The 23,112-nt window shown below is 37.7% G+C and overlaps 1 long non-coding RNA gene across 1 annotated transcript; it reads left to right on the top strand.

The window, feature by feature from the left end:
* The first annotated feature begins 17,839 nt into the window (after window positions 1-17,839).
* On the top strand, window positions 17,840-19,174 carry LOC118344896. The gene is made up of 3 exons (XR_004798623.1): window positions 17,840-17,886; window positions 18,344-18,437; window positions 19,077-19,174. It is a non-coding gene; the product is annotated as an uncharacterized LOC118344896 (long non-coding RNA).
* Window positions 19,175-23,112: the final 3,938 nt, after the last annotated feature.

The raw sequence follows: 23,112 nt of genomic DNA, 5'->3' as shown, positions 1-23,112 counted from the left end.
CATGGGGTTAAATGAAGAATTCTTGTATATTAGAGGCCAGATATTGTTAATGGATCCATTACCAACAATTACTCAAGTGTTTTTTTTAGTAATTCAAGAAGAGAAGCATAGGGAGGTTAGATCCATGGGGAGAACATGACTTGAAACTGTTGTTGCTTTCATGAGTAGAAACGTCGAGAATCCAAGATCTAATCATGGAAAACAGCAATATAGAAGAGAAAACGTTTTGTGCACTCACTATGGAATGACCAATGTAACACCCCGCTCCTTTCTTCTTACGTATGCTTCTTCTTTCCGAAGTACGTTCCCTCTTTCTGATCTAAGCAAGTTCTAATGATGGACATTAAGTAACCGACCGCCCTTCCCTCTAGCGACTGTGAGCCTCGTCATGCGTGCCGAACCCTGATGACTTGTTTTCAAAGATATTAAGTGACTTCTAAGGCATGCCCAGTGTTTTAAATATATTGGAAATATTTATAAGGAGTATTTCCAGTGTTATTGAACTAAGTTTGATTTTAAATACAACAATTATAATATTCTTGAAGAGCTCCAAAAATATTATAATTGTTAAAAATCATTTTAATATTATGGGATTTAAATTATGTTGAAAGCTTTAATTAATTAAATGGTTTTATCCTCTTAAATATACTAAATAAGACTTCATCATTTTATTAATAATGAAATAATATTATTTTATAAACTAAAGTAGTTTAAATAATATTTTACCTTAATTCCTCTAAGTGCTTTTAATTAAGTTAATGTTTACGCATTTTCAAATTAGTATTTAAAGCTCATCGTTAGATCGTTGCGTGGATTCCCAGACGAAGGGACTAGGTTAAATACCCAAACCCCATCTTCCTTCTCACTCACTTTTCCCTCAACTCTCTCTCTCTCTTCCCTCTCCCAAGCGTACGTCGTACGCAGTTCACTCTCCAAGCAATTCTTCCACTCAGCCCGGTGTCACTGTGCGTCGACAGACCTCACCGCCGCCACCACCAGCTCCACCTCACTCCAGTGAGCCTCCCCACACTGGTCTCTCTCTCCCATGCTCTCTCTTCCTCTCCCTCGACAGTGCACAACCCGAATGGGCTTGGTGCTCACTGCATCGCCGTGCGCCGTCCTCCAGCGCCACCACCTCCACAGTAGCTGGTCCTCCCATCGGCCATCACCCTCCAGCGAGCTTGGCCCCCTCCACGCAGCCACCTTCTCCACTTGCACAGTCGTGGCTCCTCCATGCATGGGTTCACTGTGCATGTTCCTAGCGCTGCCATGATCGGCCACCTTGGCCACCGAACACCACCACAGGCACCTTCTAGCCTCCTCCACCTGACCCGAGGCCCATAGCCTCCCTCCACCGCACGAACTTCTCCCCTCTCCAACGCATGGGTTCTCCTCCCTCCACCACCATACGTCGCCACCCACGGTGTGTGACCACCATCTCCAGCCTCCTTAGGCCACCACCGAGCCATCCCAACCGCCCATAGCCCCAATCTGCCACCCATGCATGCACACTCTCTCTCACTCTCTCACGGGCTTCTCCCCCCCTCACACACGGCCATTCCTCCCTCCACCACCGTGGACTGCCGTACCACCTCCACCGAGCCTCCATGGCTCCACAAGCAACTCCCTTAGCCAAACCTTAGGTCCAAACCACCACATAAAGTGGTGGTAGCCACTACACGTGATGGACAGCCACTGCGCGTGGTTGACCGCCACTGTACACGGCTATATCCGCCGTGTTATGCTCCTTGTCACCATCACAAGGCCACTATGAGCCTTCCAAGACCACACTTAGCTATCCAAACGCCCAATCAGCCACTGTACGTGGTTTAACCGCCACGTACAACCCTTCTGGCATCATCGACCGTGACGATCAGCGAGCAGCGCACGGGTTATCCCATTGATGGTATAATCCTCTATCCCTCGTTAATTATGTTAGATATTGATTAGTTGATTAGGTTGTGGACAGTACAATTAGTATTTGTGGAGTTCGCTGTGTTGTGATGTGTTGTGTAGTGAAGTGTTGGGCATTCTGTGCAGTGAAGTGTTGGGCATATCTGTGTAGTGCGCTGTGAAGTGTTGGGCGTAATTGGGAAGTGTGCTGTGAAGTGTTGTGGACTGTGCTGTGTAGCGTGGTTGTAGAGTGTGTGTTGTATTGGTGACGTGGCATGTGGAATGGGAACAGTACATGCTAAGTGTACTATGTGTGTGGTGTAGAGTGGGATAAGGAGAGTATATGTAAAATATACTCTCCTGGCGTATTGTGGAATGGAAATAGTACACGCTGAGTGTACTCTGTGTGTGTGTGGCGTAGTGTGGGATAAGGAGAGTTTATGTAAAATATACCCTCCTGGCATATTGTGGAATGTGAATGGCGTACACTTGGAGTGTACTCCATTTGGTGGAGTGATGCACTATATGGCGAGTATGCCATAATGGTGATGTGGCATAATGTGTGTGAAGGGAGTACACGTGAAGTGTACTCCATGTGGTGGAGTGATGCACCATATTGCGGGTATACCATAGTGGTGATGTGACATAGTGCGTGTAAAGGGAGTACACGTGGAGTGTACTCCATGTGGTGGAGTGATGCACCATATGGCGGATATGCCATAATGGTGATGTGGCGTAATGTGTGTGAAGGGAGTACATGTGGAGTGTACTCCATGTGGTGGAATGATGCACCATATGGCGGGTATGCCATAATGGTGATGTGACGTAGTGTGTGAAAATGGAGTATACGTGGAGTGTACTCCACAAGGCAGCGACACTCCATGTGGCATGTCGCAAAGATAAGGATGGTTGTGTGATTAATGGATGTAGAGCATGGTAAATAGCGTCGTGAACTGTTGAACAGTGTCCTAAATTAGTTATGGCATAGCCTGTAGTCTGAGGTGACAAGTGTCACTGTGATGGACTTATGGCTAGGAGTATGCGTGAAGTAGCAGAACAAGTGTAAGAGTGCGCAGCGAAAGCGTGATTGGGGAATGTCACGAAGTGACATGACCACTGGTAGTCGTGTGTATGATGGGTGAGGAGTTAGTGTAGAAATGGTGTAGCAGGGATCATGACGAAATGTCAAGATGTGTTAGGAGTACGTGAGGAATCGTACTCGTGATGAGTTAGAAGTTGGCATAGAAATGACGTAGTAGGATGTCAGGTGACGTGACAAGGTCATGGTGTAGCTTGGGTGTAGTCTTGAGCTATATGATGTGACATAACGCGTAGTAGTGAATGGAGTCTTGTTGTGTTGGGATGAACTGTCAAACGGGACGGGTAGCATGAAGAGTCATGCTAGCTGGGTTAAGAAAAGGTTGGTATCAGAGTATAGCCCTTGTCCCTACGAGCAGGTGATCAACATGTTATGTGTTGGTCTCAGGTGATAAAGGGGTAAGGTACATGTGTAATCTGGTTAGACACATGTGCCGGACGGATTCACCATATGTAATGGATAATCTATCCAAAGCATGATTACATGGTGCTTAAGCCTTAGAGTTGGCTTAGAGCCGTGTGGCTTGTCTGGATGGGAAGGAGGATTTAGTGTGAGCTAAGGTGCATGGAGGTAGTGATGAGTGTATTATCTAGGACTGGGATGCGTGATTCCATCGGTCGGAATCATGCATCGAATGTGGTTAGTGAGAAGGTCTTAGTGTCTTAATCCTAAGGTGAATCATGGGTTCACTTTACTGGATGAGAACTCGAGGCAAGACCTTGAGTTGGAAGATGTGGTGACCATAAGTGGTCCCCGAAGGGTTTAGCATAGTAAAGGGCACGTAAGAACACTGGATAGAAGGAGAGTGTTCCAAGTGAAGCATAGTTCTATTTCTAGTTTAAGTTGTTTATGTACTAGATAGAGAATGACGTTAAGGTTATGTGTATGTATGTAGGTTGCCATCTGACACTCACATGAATGGACTACATGATATGCAAATAGCATGGAGTCCAGGTAAGTGTTACATTCATACTCTTCTAGAGTCTTCTAAAATATAAAGAAACGAAAATGAAACGCTTTTCCTTTACGATGCTTTACAAAAAGACACGAAAGATGTTTTACGAAAGAAAATGCTAAGTGTTCAAAGGTATAAGCATGTACGGCCCCTCCTTGGCAGCCCCTTTTACGCACCCAAAGTATTAGTTATACGCATGTGAATGGATGACTATACGCCATATCTATTGTACGTATTTTCTAAGAAAATCCATGAACTGATAAAAAATGCATGAAAGACATGAAAACGGATGCTTTTATAGATCCTACGAACTGATGCTTTCATGTGTGCCATGAGGTGATGCTTATGGATGCCATGAAAGACAACGTTTAAGGTGATGCTTATGAATGCCACGAAAGCTGACGTTTAAGTCCATGTATATTTTTAAATGACGTTTTCCATGAACAAACTGTTAAATGAAGGATAAAAAGCTTAAATGACCTGAAAGTTTAAGGCCATGCCTTAAATGATATTTTTCCATGAACTGAACTGTCAAATGAAAAGGACTGAACTGAAAGGACTAAATGAATGAATGCTTTAATGTATGAAGATACGTAACGGCCACATGAATGAATGCAAAGGGTACTAATGAATGGGCTGATTGCAATGCGGGTAAGTAGTACTGGAAGTGCACCCAGTGCTGCCCCCTGACTGAAAAGGGATTCCCAACCCGTGGCCACGGGCCGAGTCTGGGTCCAAAGGAAGACCGTTAACCCCAACACATGGGGTGTAATGGTGTGTACTGGCTTATGAAAGTGATAAGAAAGTATGGATGAATGTATGAGCGTATGAATGCATGAATGCATGCACTCTTGAAGAAATGAAGGTACTGACGGGAGAAACGTTTATGAAAGAAAGCCCATTTTTAAAGAAAATCCCATCCAGTAATGTTTTCAAATGAATGCACGTATGCACGTATGCACGTATGCATGTATGTATAGTATGTATGAATGATGAATGCATGAATGAAAACCTATGTTAACTGTATGAAGTAATGCTTATGAGTCATCGACTCATTTTAGTTTTTATGCATGTCCCTCCCCCTCACAGGAACTGCATGATCAGGACGGACACAGCCCATGGGGAAGAGCACGAAAGTCTAGGCATGAGTTTTAATTGTATGTGAGACATTTTTATTGTAAGATTAATCCTTTCTACTGTAAACCTATTTTATTCTAAAAGCACATTTTATTTTATAAACGTAGAGTCTTGCACCCTGGGTATGTAGGTAAAATGATTGGGATCCAATTGAAACCACAAAAGCTTGGTTGAAACCGAAACCCTAAACGGTTTGCCCAAACCCTAAAGTTGGCCTCAAAACCCTTTTTAGTCCGATTTCAAGCATTGTATTTAATCAATTGATTAAATCACTTTCACATGATATTAATTAATCAAATGCTTGTTATGACATCATTATCCAACCTTTTAAACCTTTAAAATTTGATTGGGCCAAGAAAAATTGGATTTGGCCTGATGGTACCTCAAACCCTAACCAAACCCCATTTAAACCCCAAATTGAAGCCCACTTGGTTGAGGCCCACCAAGGCCCACAAATTTGGGCACCTTGGCAAAGCTTTTTGAAGAATTTTCCTCCCCACATGGCAGACCATCCACTGCCATTGGCTGGACCCAATAGTGCCTTGATGTGAAGGACAAATCCACCCCATCAACCTCCATAACTCACGGCAGTTACAGACAGTCATTGCTCCTCTATATTCTCTACTTTATGTCACATAGGCACCTCCAATCAAGGGTCATTCAAGCCCATAACTTCCCCCTCTAGAATTCTAAAGTCGTGCAGAACACATTTCACTCCCTTTCATCACTTCTTCACCCCGTTCTTAGAGAGAAACAGAAAAGAGCTCTCTCGGGCAGTTTCCTATATCTTTTTGCATGCAGCTTTTGGACCCTTTGTAAGTACTTTCTCACAATGCCTCCTTCACAAAAGTTGTTCGTCTTCACAAAACTGGGGAGTAAGTTATGTATTGAAATTTTTTACCAAACTAATGGACATATCTTGGTCTGAAAATTTTATGGAGTGTTGTTAGCATATGTTTATGAATGTTCATTGAGATTTTGATGCATGAATAAAGCGTTTGATGATAGATTTCCTTAGATCTAGAAACTTGAAAACTGGAAGTGGAAAAACAGTTTTTGTTTTGTGAAAGTTTAGATATTTCATGGTTTAATCTTACTCCAAAGGCTTTAATATTTTCATGTGAAGATCCTAAGCCTCTTATATACATGTTAGGATGTTATTTTGGAGATATTTAGTATTAGTTTTAAATATATGATTTTTCTATGCGAGATGATTTCAATTAGGCCTAAAATTTGATGTTTCTGGGTTAGATCCATGTTTTATTGAGTTTTACCAATGTGATTTTAAGTTTGATGGTTGGATCATCTTTAGGACACATTTTTAAACTATGTGATGTTTTAGTTTAGGGATCACATGTCTTTAAGCTATGGATCAAGAGATTGATCAAAGTTAGTTGAGAGAAAAGTATATGTTTTGGACTTAGTGTAAAACCAAAAACTTCAAATGTTGTTTTGTAATGTTGATGACTTTTGTTTGATGATTTAAAGCATGGTTGATCTTAGGATGATATTATGAATATGTCAGAAGTAAGATTTGATTTTTTGAAATTCTTGGAGATGTTTTTATTAAGGTCAAAACTCGTGATCTAAGGGTTTACTTTTTGTGATAAAATTTGGGTCTTCTTACAAAAAGTTTGGTGTTGATGATTAGCTTTTTTTTAATGGATATTTTAAGTATGTTTTTAAACTTAGGATAGGAAGATCTTTGCTACAAAATATTGGTTTAAGCATGGGTTTTGAAGATAGAAGAAATTGCAACCAAAATCAAGAGAAATGACCTTTGAATGTTTCGGCCATAGTGATTTTTTTGTAGTTATGAATGATTTTAAATTTTTCCGTAGTTGTGAATGATTTTAAATTTTTATGAGTTGATATTTGAGTTTAGAATAGAATTTACATGAGGAATGTGAGTTTTGGTAATTTTTGGAGTTAGGATGTGAAATCTTTAAATTAGGGGTAAAATGGTCATTTTCTCACATGTAGAGAGTAAAATGGTCATTTTCTCACATGTAGAGGGTAAAATGGTAATTTTACTCTAAGTTGTCTCTTTTGACATTTCTAAGTGTTAGTAATTTAATTTCTAACTTTTAGAATTCTCTCTTACAGTTCCTCGTATTTTGCGCTTTATGTCACGTTCATGTCACGTCACGTTAGAAAATGTCATGTATGCCAGTTAAGTTTTTCATATCAATCCAGACCATAAGCGCTAGGATGGGGTAATATCCTAGTGGAACTCGTTTATTCACGCTGGAGTGTTTAAATAGGTGTGAAATCTTTTAGGTTGACAAAGTACAGTTAACAGGTTGTGAATGAGACCTAACTAGCTGGTCACCGGAGCGTGTTAGACATTAACGCCGATGGAGCCACACTTTATGTTATGTGTCCACAGCAAATGTGGCACAAACAATTCATGGGACCACAACAACTGTGAAGCAGGAAGTATAGGGCCACAACAACTGTGGAGCATACACTACGTAAGACAGTGATTGTGACACGTAGAATACGTGTGGCCACAATAACAGTGGAGTACGTTTTAACGCACTCACAGCTAGTATAGACACCTGTGTTGTGATACGGTAATCGACAGGGACACATACTGCTCAAGGGGACTGTGTAGCACCTGTATGGTCACTTTATTAATTAAGTCTATTGAATAAGATTTCAAGTTCATGTATTTCACGTTCAAGTCATGTTTCATGTTATATTATGTTCGAGTTTACGTTCATGTCAAGTTTCATGTTCATCCCAATCATGGTAACCCCATGAGATAAAACTACTCGATCATGGTGGCCCCATGAGACAATAATATGTTTCAAGTTCATGTTTATGTCATGTCATGTTCATGTTATGTTCAAATTCACGTTCATGTTATGTCATGATTATGTTCACGTTATGTTTCAAGTTTACGTTTATGTTATGTTCAAGTTAATGTTCAAATTACGTATGTTCACTTTCATGCTATGTTTCAAGTCCATGTCATGTTTCAAGTTCATGTTCATGCTATGTTGCTAGTCCATGTTATGTTTGAAGTTCACGTACATGTCATGTCACGTCAAGCTAAGTTTCAGTTTCAGTTCAAATTATGTCATTTATGCCATGCTATATGTCAAGGTATAATATTCTTACTTATAACTTTGATTATGCATTCATGCTTTTACTGCCATGCATGCATCATTAACATGTGTGGAAGTTTTCTGTTAACTTGCTGAGATTTGTAATCAAATCTCACCGTGGTAGTCCCAACTACCTTTCCCCCCGAATGGTAGGCAATGTGTCAGGATCAGGGCAAGGAGCTGACTGGAGGAGGTTGACTAGACGCTATAGACGCAACATGAAGCTTGCAACCTCCATAGTTAGGTTTTTGGATAGTATTACGGCATCTTTAGTTGAGTTACGCGAGTTACTCAGCGAACTAGCCCAATAGTGTATTTTGGCAATGTAATTATGGAACCAGGTATCCGTTGTTTTGAGATTACAATCTTCTGAGATCCGTGCTATAATCGTGGATGTTTATTTTATTAAGTATGCATGGATTATGTTTTAACTATTTGAGATATTATAAGTTTGGTGTATAGTATTGCTAAAAAAAAAATTATCCGCTACGAATATTTTATAATACTAGATGCATGTTTGGAACATTGCATCTTATATATTATGAACGGGGACAAGTAACCTTGTATTGCATGTCTCGATGCTTCGGATGTCTGTCTGATCCCAAGCAAAATCTGAGGGTGTCACAAGGTGGTATCAGAGCAATACATCTCTAGGTTTAAATGCACATGTCCTTAGGAAATGCACCAAATATTAGGCTTGAAATTTTAGTATTCATTAGGCTTGAATGTTTTTGAAGTATGAGAGATAGTACGTGGTTGTAACACGTGTACTCATGTGTTTCAAGAAGTGACACATGACTCACAGTAGGATACCTCAGAACCCTGAGGGAGCCACAAACTGGGAGAATCAGAATCTCTTGATGGATGGAGGATTAGCTGATGTTGTACGTCTGCTGGCTGACGTGCTTAGACAACAACAACAAGCGCATGTACCCCGACCTGAAGTCAGGGGTTGTTTGTATGAGAAGTTCTTGATCCACTGTTACCCGGATTTGTTTGGTAATGAAGGGTCACTGAGAGCCGAGAAATGAATTATGGATCTCGAAAGGACCTACGAGATCTGTGGATGTACTGAGGACCAGAAAGATCTATATGTTGGATACCTATTCCAAGGAGAAGCTGGAATATGCTCGGACACGTGGAGGCAGCTTCTAGTCAAAGAACTAGGAAGTTTGGCTGCACTGTCATGGGAGAGATTTAAGAAAAAGTTTGACAACTTTAACTTTCTAGATTCTATCAAACAGTTGAAGGAACAGGAGTTTGCAACTTTAACTTAGGGCAGTTTGACCGTAGAGCAGTAGGCCGCTAAGTTTATGACGTTAGGAAGGTTTGCACCACACTTTATTTCTACTCAATGAATGTAGGCACAGGAGTTTCAAGTAGGACTTCAACCAAGGATCCATAGCCAAGTAGTTCGCCCAAGAATAGAGAATTACCAAGAGTTGGTAAACGTGGCCGCGATAGCAGAGACAGAGCGGAAGGGTTCAATAGCCCTGATCATTTTGGAAAGAAAGATGATTTCATCATATGCTATTGAAGAAAGTTTGAAAAGGAAGAAAATGTTTACTGGATCAGATAAAGAAATAGGCATTGAGACTGGGAGCTCAATGCCAATCACATTTGCACCTTGTGGAGAGTGCGATAAACACCATAGAGGAAAGTGCAGAATCATGTTGAGAACTTGTTTCAGGTGTGGCCAACTGGGTCATATGATCAATGACTGCCCAATGTTGCTTTGAGGAATGAAAGAAAGGGGGTTTCTCTCAACAACGGCAACAAACCAAAGCCAAGGTAGCATGTGCCCATGAGAGTGTATGCTGTCACTTAGGGAGATGCAGATGCTGACGCCCCACGAACTGAAGAAGCTGGCACCGTAACTGGTATTTTTCTAAGACCTAGGTATTGTTAAGCTTATGTAAGGTTGATTTGATTGCAATTGAATGTATTGTTGCATTATTTTTATTTTGGGGAATGTCAAGTCATTGAAGTTTGTAACTTGTATGCTATTGATTCAAGTGAGTCAGTGTCTTTAGTGATTGTGGTATTACACGAGATTTTAGTTCGGAAGCCAAATTGTTACCCAGGTGGTAAGAGGAACAACTCTCATTAAGAGTATTGTTGTTCATATCCGTGTAGATATAGAATACCCTTTAGCAGTTGGAGGAAGGATATTGAAAGTTGATAAATTAGTATTCCGCATATTTGGAGTTATTTCGATTTTGAGAATCCAAATGAATTTGTGTTCAGAGGAGTAAAGTGTTTGGGAGAGGCTTTGGTTGTAGTAGGATTTGCTTATGATGGTAGTTTTTCCAGCTGCCAGTAAGTGTTTTGGTAAAGCATTGTGTTTCTGGAAAACGTAGATCTCCATTATATTTGAGACTTTTATATGGGTAGTAAATCTTAGTCTTGAGGACTTACGTTAACAGTAGGAACAAATCATTTTGTTTAGAGTCAGAATAAGAGGTAGCTCATGATGGATGGAAGAGCTATGCCAATCATAAGAGAGAAAGTCTTGAGTTGAGGTTATTAGTTGATTGTTTATCAAGGTACCACCTAGGAGGAGGAACGATTCGTTGTGATTATGTAGGAGTAAGCTAGTCCTAGGCAGATAGAATTCCTTGAGGAAATAGAGAAAGTGAATTCAGTTGTATATGGATTAAATTCTTCCAAATTGAACTACGTGAATACTTGAAGTTTTAGATTTAAAGAGTATGCTGGTATGACTTGACCTATTTTGAGGAAGGATTCCAGTACAAATTGATATGATTTGAGAGAGAGAGTTAAGAATGGTAGATATATATACGTTGTGGATAATTATTTGAATAGTAAGGAGAATAGTGATTTCATTTAAGCAAGGATTCAGTATCCTAGAAAGTCAGCTTATAAGTCATTAAGTTTAGGCAATAACCTTTGGTAGTGTTATACCCTTATGTTATAGTGGTAGTTATTTTGTGTAACCATGTGATAGTTACAGGTAAGAATAGTGTTGACTATGAGAGGAAGGCATTACCTCAAGAAGAATGTTACCTGCCTCTTGAGCGTGATGAGGCATTCGGCGATGGACAATAGGTTGGTGATCAATTTCTTCTTTTGAGCGTATTTTATGTTTTTACTTGCGTGGATTTCGAGGACGAAATCTTTTTTTTAAGGGGGGAGGATGTAACAGTCTGTAAGATATTCACTAATGAAATTTCTATTGACTTTAGGAATCTCGTGAAAACTCCATAAGTTTTTACAAATCGACTAATCACACAGGTTTTAGTCTGTCAACATAGTCAATGTTATCGCTCACTATGGTGCTAGAAATATGAGTTTAATTGTTTGAGATAGTTAGAAGTGTCAAAATGTGTTTTGGTCTACGCCATTAGACTCAATTGATTATTTAAAATTTTATGGCATAATAGCCCATTTTCATAATTTGAACGAAACGCCTGTTCGAAATTGTAAAATTATTTTTATGGGCACTTCGGGGTTGAATTTAGGTAAACCATTTTCACTACAGGTTAATATGAATATTTAGAATTTTTCAGTACTAAGCTTATTATGCATTTTTTCTGAGTGAATAGTAACTTCGATAAGCGCATCCAGTGTAGTGTTTTCAAAATCACAGTGTGGAATGTCCAAATTAGGTAGGAAGTTTTATTTGGACACTTGGAAAGATCTTAGCCACACATAATGAATAGTATTAGACACTTGGCACAAAGAGAAAACATTTGTTAGATTTGTGAAGGAAATCAAGGTGTGAGATCATGCCACCTAAGCAAAACTTTATTCTATCTGATCAACCAAATTGTGCCAGACCAAAGAGGGTTTCAATTCTAGTGAAATCCTAAATGATTGGGATCTAATTGAAACCCCAAAAGCTTGGTTGAAACCGAAACCCTAAATGGTTTCCCCAAACCCTAAAGTTGGTCTCCAAACCCTTTTTAATCGGATTTCTAGTATTGTGTTTAATCACTTGATTAAATCACTTTCACATGCTATTAATTAATCAATCATTGTTATGAAATCTTTATTCAACCTTTTAAATCTTGAAAATTTGATTGGGTCAAGAAAAATTAGATTTGGATTTGATAGCACCTCAAACCCTAACCAAACCCCTTTTAAACCTCAAATTGAAGCACACTTGGTTGGGCCCACCAAGGCCCACGAATTTGGCCACCTTGGCAAAGTTTCTTAAAGAATTTCCTATCGTGCATGGCAGACCATCCACTATCATTGGCAGCACCCAATAGTGCCTTGATGTGAAGGAGAAATCCACCCCATCAACCTCCATATTTCACAGCTGCTGCAGGTTGTCCTTGCTTCTCTCTATTCTCCACTTTATGTCACAAAGCCATCTCCAATCAAGGCTCATTCAAGCCAGTAACTTCCCCCTCCAGATGTCTAAAGTCATGTAAAACACATTTCACTCCCTTTCATCACTTCTTCACCTTGTTCTTAGAGAGAAACTCAAAAGAACTCTCTCGGGCAGATTCCAAGATCTTTTTGCATGGAGGTTTTGGAACCTTGTATGTATTTTCTCACAATGACACCATCACAAAAATTATTCTTCTTTAAGTGTAGTTACTGTGGATATCTTATTAGTCTCATTTCATGCTCATTTGATCTGTCAAAAGTATTTTTAACCATAGAAAAGTCATTATGGGAGAGAAACTAAAGGGTTTTTAGAATGTGTTTATGAATGTTCATTGAGGTTTGGTCTCATGAATAAAGCGTTTGATGATAGATTTCCTTAGATCTAGAAACCTGAAACCTGAAAGTACAAAAACAGCTTTTGTGTAGTAAAACTTTGGATATTTCGTGGTTTAATCTTACTCCAAAGGCTTTAATATTTTTATGTGATGATCCTAAGCCTCTTTTATACATGTTAGAATGTTATTTTAAAGATATTTAGTATTATTTTTAAAGATATGATTTTTCTATGCAAGAGGATTTCAGTTAGGCCTAAGATTTGATGTTTTTGGGTTAGATCCATGTTTTATTGAGTTTTAGTCATGTGATTTTAAGTTTGATGGTTGGATCTTCTTTAGGACACATTTTGAAACCATGTGATGATTTAGTTTGAAGATCACATATCTTTAAGTCATGGATCAAGAGATTGATCAAAGTTAGTTGAGAGAAAAGTTTTTGTTTTGGACTTAGTGTAAAACCAAAAACTCCAAATCCTATTTTGGTGACTTTTGTTTGATGATTTAAAGCATGGTTGATCTTAGGATGATTTTATGAATATGTTAGAAGTAAGATTTGATTGTTTGGAATTCTTGGAGATATTTTTATTAAGGTTAAAACTTGTGATCTATGGGTTTACCTTTTGTTAAAATGTTTGGGTCTTCTTACAAAAAGTTTGGTGTTGATGATTAGCTTTTTCTTAATGGATATTTTAAGTGTGTTTTTAAACTTAGGAGAGCAAGATCTTTGTTACAAAATTTTGGTTTAATCATGGGTTTTGAAAGTGGAAGAAATTGCAACCAAAATCAAGAGAGATAGCCTATGAATGTTTGGGCCATAGTGAGTGTTCCATAGTTGTGAAAGGTTTTAAATTTTTTTGAGTTGATATTTGAGTTTAGGATAGAATTTACATGAGGAATGTATATTTTGATAATTTTTTGAGTTTGGATCTGAAATCCTTCAGTTAGGGGTAAAATAGTCATTTTCTCACATGTAGAGGGTAAAATGGTCATTTGACTCTAAGTTGTCTCTTTTCACATTTCTAATTGCTTGTAATTAAATTTCTAACTTCTAGAATATCCTCTTACACTTCCTCGTGTTTCACGCTTTATTCTCGTAGAATGCGACAATCGAGGTAAGTTAGCTCTTAACTTACTATAAGTTAATTGTGTATGTGTGATGGGTAAGGGAAATACAATTTATGTTCGTATGTTGTTATATATGCCATGTCATCACATGTTTATCTATTACACGAATTATTCTGTTATGAAAATTTTATCTGTTACATAATATAATTTGTCTCATGTTACTATCGGTTGCAGGTATGTCACATTACGTATGCCATCTGTTAACATGTATTTCATTTCATCTAATATTCTATGTCATATGTTACGCCATGTTATGGTATGACATGTTACGAAATATTGTCGGTTACATTTATGCCATATTACAAAATATTGTCTATAACATGGTATGCCATGTTCTGAAATATTGTTTGTTACATGTATGCCATGTTATGGAATGTTGTTTGTTACATTTATGTCTCAAAGTATTTCATGTGTGTCGTCTTATGTTCATGTCACGTTACGCTACGTTAGGGCTTTTGTCTTTTATGTCACGTTCACGTCACATCACGTTACGAAATGTCATGTATGCCAGTTAAGTTATTCATGTCAATCGTGACCCTAAGCGCTAGGATGCGCTAATATCCTAGTGGAACTCCTTTGTTCAAGCTGGAGTGTCTAAATAGGTTTGAAATTCCCTAGGTTGACGAAATACAGTTGACTAGTTACAAATGGGGCCTAACTAGCTAGTCACTGGAGCGCGCCAGACACTAACGCCGATGGAGCCACACTTCATGGGACCACAATAATTAGCAATGTTCATCCGACCCGACCCGACCCCAAGACTATTCCATTACTTGATTACCCGATTTACCCAATACCCGATTGCCCGACCCATACATTGTTTTCGGAATACCCGATTACCCGATTTTTGTTTTTTTTTTTGGAAAATAGATATATGTTAGTCTCTTAATCTTCTGACTCCAAGAATTTACAAAAAATATGTTTGTAAATATCCACATAAAAAAAAAAAAACTTAAAAGGATGGGTATTGATCCATAAAGTTCCATAACAAAGCATCTCTTACTTCAATCCTATCAAACACTTAGCGAGCACTTCCAACACAAACACACTTGGCATACATATCAATTAAACCGGACCCACAAACACATGTCTCCCATCCTATCCTTGATGCATGTTCATGAATCTTCCTCCTGTCTTCAAAACTAGCTAATCTGCATGCCCACAAAAAATTGGATAATGATACTAAAATTGGACATCCTCTATTGCTAAGAAAGAAAGTGAAGATTGAAGAACATGCCCACAAAAAAAAAATGGTCTTACTCTTGGATTAGCTAGTTTTGGTCCAAAAGTACTTCAAGTAATCTTCAATCGATCTCATTTAAAATATTCTTCAAAGTTATCTCTACGTGAAAAAAAATTATGTTAAACATATAATTAATTGAAAAGACTATATGAAAATAAAGTTCAAATGTGAATCTTACCGATTTCTAACTTGTTGCTTTCAGCATCTTCCATTACATATTGGGAGTCATAATTAATAGAGGGAGCCATTAACCAGTTTTGTGTGCAAATAAGAGATTCAACTGTTGTTGGGGCCAATAAGCTACGAAATGAATCTAAGACACAACCTCCAACGCTAAATGTCGACTCAGAAGCAACAGTAGATATGGGAATAGCTAACACATCTCGAGCCATATTGGCAAGGATCGGATATCTGATTGAGTTCACCTTCCACCATAGTAAAATATCAAAGTCGGGTGTCGATCCTTCAACACTTTCCATGAAATAGTTATCCAATTCTGATTTAGACTCTACCACACCCTTTGATGCTTGATATTGTTCAAACATACTTAATATATCATCCACATTATCATAAGAAGTATTGCTTTGGGTCTCACCAACACTTGATTGGCTCCTACTTGAACCTACACTAGATTTTGAATATTGCTTATACATCCGCTCAATGATCCTCCTTAACCAATCAACAAGTTCAGACGCTCGCTCATTCCCAAGAAAATTTCTAAAACAAAATTCCAAAACTTCTAACTTGAAGCGCGGATCAAGCAAAGATGCAATAAACAACATTTTGTTCAATTTCTCAAAATCCCCCCAATACTTGTCATATTTCAACAACATCCTCTCTGACATGGTTTTTAGCATATTACTCTCACTCATAAAAAATTTGTTCAAAAATTATAGACTGTAAATACTTCTCTAATGAACAAATTTGAAGTTGCATAAATTGAGCCTGAAACCCACAAAGTCGTATCATAAAAAAGTTTCAAAAATTTTACAAAAACCTTAATGGTTTCCCAATCATGTAAAGTTGGTATTCCTTGTCCAACCTCACGTAAATATGGGCCAAACTCATTGTCTTCATCTTGCATCACATCAAACGCCGCATAATATTTGAGAGCCGCACTCAACATTAGATATGTTGAGTTCCACCTAGTTGGAACATCAAGACAAAGAAGCCCACCACCCAAAATATTTTGCTTCTCTACGCATGACTTGAACTTATTAAGTCTTGTAGGGGAAGATTTCACATATTTTACTGCATTTCGAATCTTGACAATTGATTTATCAACTTCTTTCAATCCATCTTGAACAATGAGATTCAAAATATGTGCACAACATCTTATATGCATAAGTTCATTCTCTAATACCATACAATCCCTAAGTTTGGCAATTTTCCTCAAATAATCAATGGCCGTAGTATTAGAGGATGCATTGTCGACTGTGATTGTAAATATCTTCTTTATGCCCCATCCAAGTACAGATGACTCAATCTCTTTTCCTATTGTTATTCCTTTGTGATCAGGAACTTTCTTAAAATCTATAATCCTCTTATCCAAGATCCAATCATCATCAATAAAATGGGCTGTTATGCACATATAGTTAAGATTTTGAATTGATGTCCACATGTCAGTAGTGATGCAAATCTTATAATCAGATGCCATGAACATGTTCTTCAACTTATCTTTTTCTAACATGTACATATTCATACAATCTCGCATAATAGTAATGCGAGAGGGGATTGGAAATCTAGGCTCAACTACGGCCATAAAGTCTTTAAAACCTTGTTTTTCTACAAATCTAAACGGTAGCTCATCCATGATTATCATTTTAGCTACCGCCGATCGTATTTTCTATTCATTGTACTTAGCAAGTCCAACACTAGGACTGCTAGTTGTACCATCCACCCCTGTCTTCCTAGTCCCGGTCATTTTTGATTGGGGGTTATCCATTCCAACTCCACTAGCATTAAAGACTTTACATGTCTGATGATGGTACTTCAAAGATGAAGTACCTTGTTTTTTAGGATGACATAACAAAACCTTACCACAATAATCGCACATGGCTTTGGGCTCATTGGGATCCTCGACATTCTCAATCCTCGTAAAGTGTTGCCATACATCTGATCTTTCCCGTTTTCTTGTGATAGGAGGGCGAACTTGAGGACTAGTTGTTGGGAGAAAGCTATCCAAAGTTGGAGGCTGAGTACTATCCAAATGAATCACATTGGGCATTGATTCAGACCCAGATGAAGGCATATTCCCTGCAAATTAAAAAAAAAATAGAGTAAGATACCAGCAAATTAAAGAAAACATATTCCCTTAAAAGGATGCAAAGAGAGACTCAAGCACATAATAACTATCCAAAAAATTGATCCGTTTCAACTCCTTTTTCATTGATCAAATCCAAAAAGAGAGGATATATATGCCAACAAAGTTAGTTCCATGTTTGCATCCTTTATACAGTAAGTTATCGAAACATAGTGGAAGAGACTTTTGCAGTCATCATTTTAATAAATTCAAGTTTCCTTGCAACCATTTCTGTAACAGTCAACCAAGTTCCCAACTATGTCAATGCAAGTTTCGTGCTCCAGCCGTAAAATTATTGTTGAAATGATCCCTCCTGTTTTCAAGGGTTAGTGAGTTGTCAGATTAATATTATTGTCTATTGTTCTTTATAGTTGTAACTTTCACTAGTATAACTATTAGCTTATAGAATAAGTACACGAAGCATGGAAATTTTAAATGGCAGAGCTTAGGCTTGTCAAGCCATTAAAATATAATGGCCATCATTGGTTTCCTACTACAGATTTTATTTTGTTTCATACTGAGTTATGCCATCAAATCGAAACTCTGAACTGTTTATACAATGGAGATACCACTATTATAGGTTATGATGGTGAAGAACAGTAATTACAAACATAATTGTGCTACTTGGTATTCACAAACAATCTTGCATAGTATAGATCTGGCTTTTTGTCTGTTGACATCTATTTTTCTTTTGCTTTCCACTGGATGACTAGTAATGACCAATAGTTTGATGTTAATTTCAGATTAAACGGTATTCATGACTTCTACTTTTTGATGTGTAGGCTTTCTCCTGGCATAGACGAGTTGGTCAAGATGCTGAAGGCTAATAATACCACTGTTTACCTTATCTCTGGAGGCTTTCGTCCAATGATCAATGTATGCTGTCAAATGATTACTTATAAAAAAAAATGTTGTCAAATGATGGAAGTCTGTTGTGTTTGTATTTTTCCTAGAAGCATTCATTGATGAATAATTACGTACAATCATACATATATGCTCCATGTAGACCTTTGCAATTTTATTCATTTAATTGGACAGTAATTGTGGTCAGTCAATCTTAGGAGAGTACTGTAGCATGTGATGTTCTTTCAACAGCGTTGGATTGCTATTTTGGTGGATGCTAACATGATCCAACTGAGTCGAGGAACATGTTGAACTCCTTAAAAAGGAAAAGCTTCGAATGATGATGGCACCTTGGAAGTGCTTTATTATTGTACATACTGTATACTAAGAATATTTTATTAGAAATTATTAGAACAAATGAATAGGTATTTGTTCATTCAATACTTAGATTTCTTCAATGTCCTCCATTTTGAATGCTTCAGAAGGTTAACTTATTTTGTGATCTACTTATAAAAAAACTTATTTTGTGATCTGACATATCAACAGTTGTAGGGCTCATAGAGTTCTTGTTTATATGGGATTCGGTATATGGCATCTACTTTTTCAAATTGGGGAATAAATTGAAGAGCGAATTACTTTTTGTAATTATTGATTAAACAAATTATTTTGAAGCCTGTTGCATCAGTCCTTGGGATTCCACATGAAAACATCTTTGCCAATCGATTGCTATTTGGAAGTTCTGGGGAGTTTGTGGGGTTTGACACCAAGGAGCCCACTTCAAGAAGTGGAGGAAAAGCCACTGCAGTTCAACAGACAAGGAAGGCAAGCCTCTTAGCTGTTTGTTTAATAGTTGGTTGTTAAGAATGTTTCTCACTCCCCTCTGCCCCTTACCCACCCTCACTCTCTCTGTGTCTGCGAGTATATAAAGATGATGAAGGGAAAAGAGTGAAGATAGAATCTAGTACTATCTCTAGAGAGAGGTGATGGGTTTTTCAGTGGCAAAGAGAATCCATGTTGGAGCTTAAAAAGGTGAGCCACGAGAGAGAGAGATGGTAAGGTTTTATTTGACATTAATGGGAAAAAAATATCATTAGCTTAATGTATTCACATTTGGAGGGAAAATTTTACATAGAAGAAGCAACAGTTGTGGTTAATCTTGCCTCTCAGTGACTGCAATATGAACCTAGAGAGCAGCCTAATATAAAGAATCTTGTTTCAACTCTAACTCAACTACAAACCAAACCAGATGTTAGGAACGTTGCTTTAACTAATTTATTTAATCATCAATTCTAATTGTTACTGTTAGTCAAGCAATCTGTGAACTTAAGCATATATGCCTTTTTTCAATTTGCTATGATCATGATTCTCCCCCACCACTTCTCCCATTATACATGCATGCTCTAAACTGAAGTGAAACTCAAACCAAATCCACGGCTTTCCCATGTTTAGACACATTACAACCTCCATCATAGCGACTCTACCTCTATAGAGACACATTTCATGTTCAGGAATATGTTCTAACATAAACCCAGACTACCAAACTGGTAATCAAATTCCTGAAGTACCATAGTACCAAAACAGTGTGTGATTGGGTTCATTATCACACTGAAAACTCAACCAAAAATATAAGAACAAACAAAACAAAATCGACACAATCATTAAAATAAAACATATCTCAAATCTCACAACTAAAACCCTAAACACAAAATCATTTATGTTTATGCATTGCTACGAAAACATTTATGCATTGCTATGAAAAGAAAAGGAGAAGAAAACCCTAAACTAGATACCAAATTTTACCAACGAGCATAATAGAACAGAAATTTCGAGAAAGCTGAAATCTACGACAGCAAAGTAGAAGAATTAATGGGTTTAACCGACTAACCTTGATCTGAGTTGCGATAGAGAGAGTGAGATCTGCGAGAGTCAGCTTTGATGGAGAGAGCTGTGATGGAGAGAGTGAGCTTGCGAGGAGGAGAGCCACTGCGAGGGAGAGTGTCGACTCCAGCGGGTATTCCGTGAGATTTTAGATGAAATCGGGTAAACAGGTAATACCCGCTTAAAAACAAATCGGGTAACGGGTATTCCGTTTCCGCTTTAAAACACAACCGTGTCGGGTAATTCGTGTCGGGTAATTCGGGTCGGGTCGGGTCGGGTCGGGTCGGGTCGGTTCGGTTCGGTTCGGGTCGGTAATTCGGTCTTTTTGTTCACCCCTAACAATAATTGTGACACGTAGAATATGTGGGGCTACATGAACTGTGGAGTGTGTATTAACGCACTCACAACTGGTATAGACACCTGTGTTGTGATGTGGTAATCGGCACGGACACAAGGATTAAGGGGACCGTGTAGCACCCGTATGGTCACTTTATTAATTAAGTGTATTGAATAAGATTTTAGGTTCATGTATTTCACGTTCACGTCATGTTTCACATTATGTTATGTTTGGTAACCCCATGAGATAAGACTATCCTATCATGGTGACCTCATGAGACAATAATATGTTTCAAGTTCATGTTTATGTCATGTTATGTTCATGTTTATGTTATGTTCAAGTTCACGTTCATGTTATGTCACGTTCACGTTATGTTTCAAGTTCACGTTTATGTTATGTTATGCTCAGGTTCATGTTATGTTCAAGTTAATGTTCAAATTACATATGTTCACGTTTATGCTATGTTTCCAGTCCATGTCATGTTTCAAGTTCATGTTCATGCTATGTTGCTAGTCCATGTTATGTTTTACGTTCACGTACATGTCATGTCACGTCAAGCTAAATTTTAGTTTCAGTTCAAGTTATGTCATTTATGTCATGCTATATGTCAAGTTATGATATGCTTACTTACAACTTTGATTATGCATTCATACTTTTACTACCATGCATTAACTTGTGTGGAAGTTTTCTATTAATTTGCTGAGATTTTTAATCAAATATCACTGTGGTATTCCCAACTACCATTCCCTCCGAATGGTAGGTGATGTGTCAGGATCACAACAAGGAGCAGACACTGGCAGACTGGCGAAGGTTGACTAGACACCGTAGACGCAACACGGAGCTTGCAGCCTCCATAGTTAGGTTTTTGGATAGTATTCCGGCATCATTAGTCAAGTTATGCAAGTTACTCAACGAACTAGTCCAATAGTGTAATTTGACAATGTAATTATGGAGCCAGGTCTTTGTTGTTTTGAGATTACAGTCTATTGAGATCCGTGATGTAATCGTGGATGTTTATTTTATTAAGTATGCATGGATTGTGTTTTAACTATTGGACATATTATAAGTTTGGTGCATAATATTACTAAAAAAAAAAAAATTATCCGCTAAGAATATTGCATAATACTTTATGCATGTTAGGAACATTACATCTTCTATATCATGAATGGGGGCAGGTAACTTTGTGTTGCATGTCCCGATATTTTGGATGCCCGTCCGATCCCAAGCAGAATTTGGGGGCATCACACCAAATTTCAAGCAAAAGGAAAAATTTTCATAGCAAATCAGATTATGGCCCAACTTGCGAGTACACCTTTTGATTTACAAAATTCTATGTCATTCTCTCAAGAAGACTATTACGAATTGCTTGCATTACTTCGCCCACAACCATCTGATACACAAAATGCCAAACATCAAGCAGCCAATGTTACATCTAATCCAAATGTTGTTTAGAGTTTTTTTTTTCTTTTTTTTTTCTCACCACCGACCATAAGTAGTACATGGATTACATTTCATATATATTTGATGTCATTGCAGAAGTACTACTACAGCCTTTTAATGTGTTATGGATATATGATTGTTATTATTGTTATCATATAACAATTTAATTGTTTATCATATTTGTTCAATACTTCTATCAAAATAAATGCTTTTAAGAAAACTAAAAACTTTATTGTCTATTTGCACGATAATCTCCTTCCTCTTATGGTTTCCAACTTTATGATCTCTCAACTAAATTTGTAGTTTTTACTTGTAGTCCTCCAATTCTTATCTAAAAATAGTAACAACATCAAATGATTTTAAACCCAAAATATAATGTTAAAATTCTAAAATAATATAGAGGATATATAAACAAAACAATTAAAAAAGGCATGCCAAAAGTTATTTAATTAAAAAGCACTACCTAAAAAGCATAAAAGCAAAAAAAATAAAAATAAAGAACATATGTATTGAATAAAAAAACTAAAAGAACAAAGAAGAAAATGATGGTGTCAAATTACAAATCCAAATTAAGGAGGATAATAGAATTGGAAATCAAAAGAGTAACAAAATAATCGTGTGAAATATAGACAAACTTTCTTTGTACTAGGCCTACAACCTGACTTGAAACAGTCGGGTTTATAGCTATCCCGGACTGAAACAAAAGATCTTAGAGGCCAACCCAACCTGACCCAATAAAAAATAAAATCGGGTGGGACCCGTATGACCCAACCAGCCGCTCTTGCTTCTTCTTCTTGAAAAGGTAAAAACGGTGCAATCCAAGCATTCAAAATTCAATTAACACTCGTCCCCAAATTCCTTTTTGAAATGTATTGGAATCTTCCCTCGTGATTGAAAGTCTAGAAAATTCAACCAATTCCCATTTCAGAATCCTCTTCTCTCACTTCCAATTTCTTTGAAAAGACTGGACAATAGTGTGCTTTTTGGCTTTTGTCTTTCTTCTAATGCTATTTCTCAAGATGTCTAGAACCCCACATCTTCTTTTCCCCTTCT

The sequence above is a fragment of the Juglans regia genome, chromosome 16 (assembly GCF_001411555.2).
Source record: "Juglans regia cultivar Chandler chromosome 16, Walnut 2.0, whole genome shotgun sequence".
NCBI lineage: Eukaryota > Viridiplantae > Streptophyta > Magnoliopsida > Fagales > Juglandaceae > Juglans > Juglans regia.
This window is presented reverse-complemented; position numbering and strand designations above follow the sequence as displayed.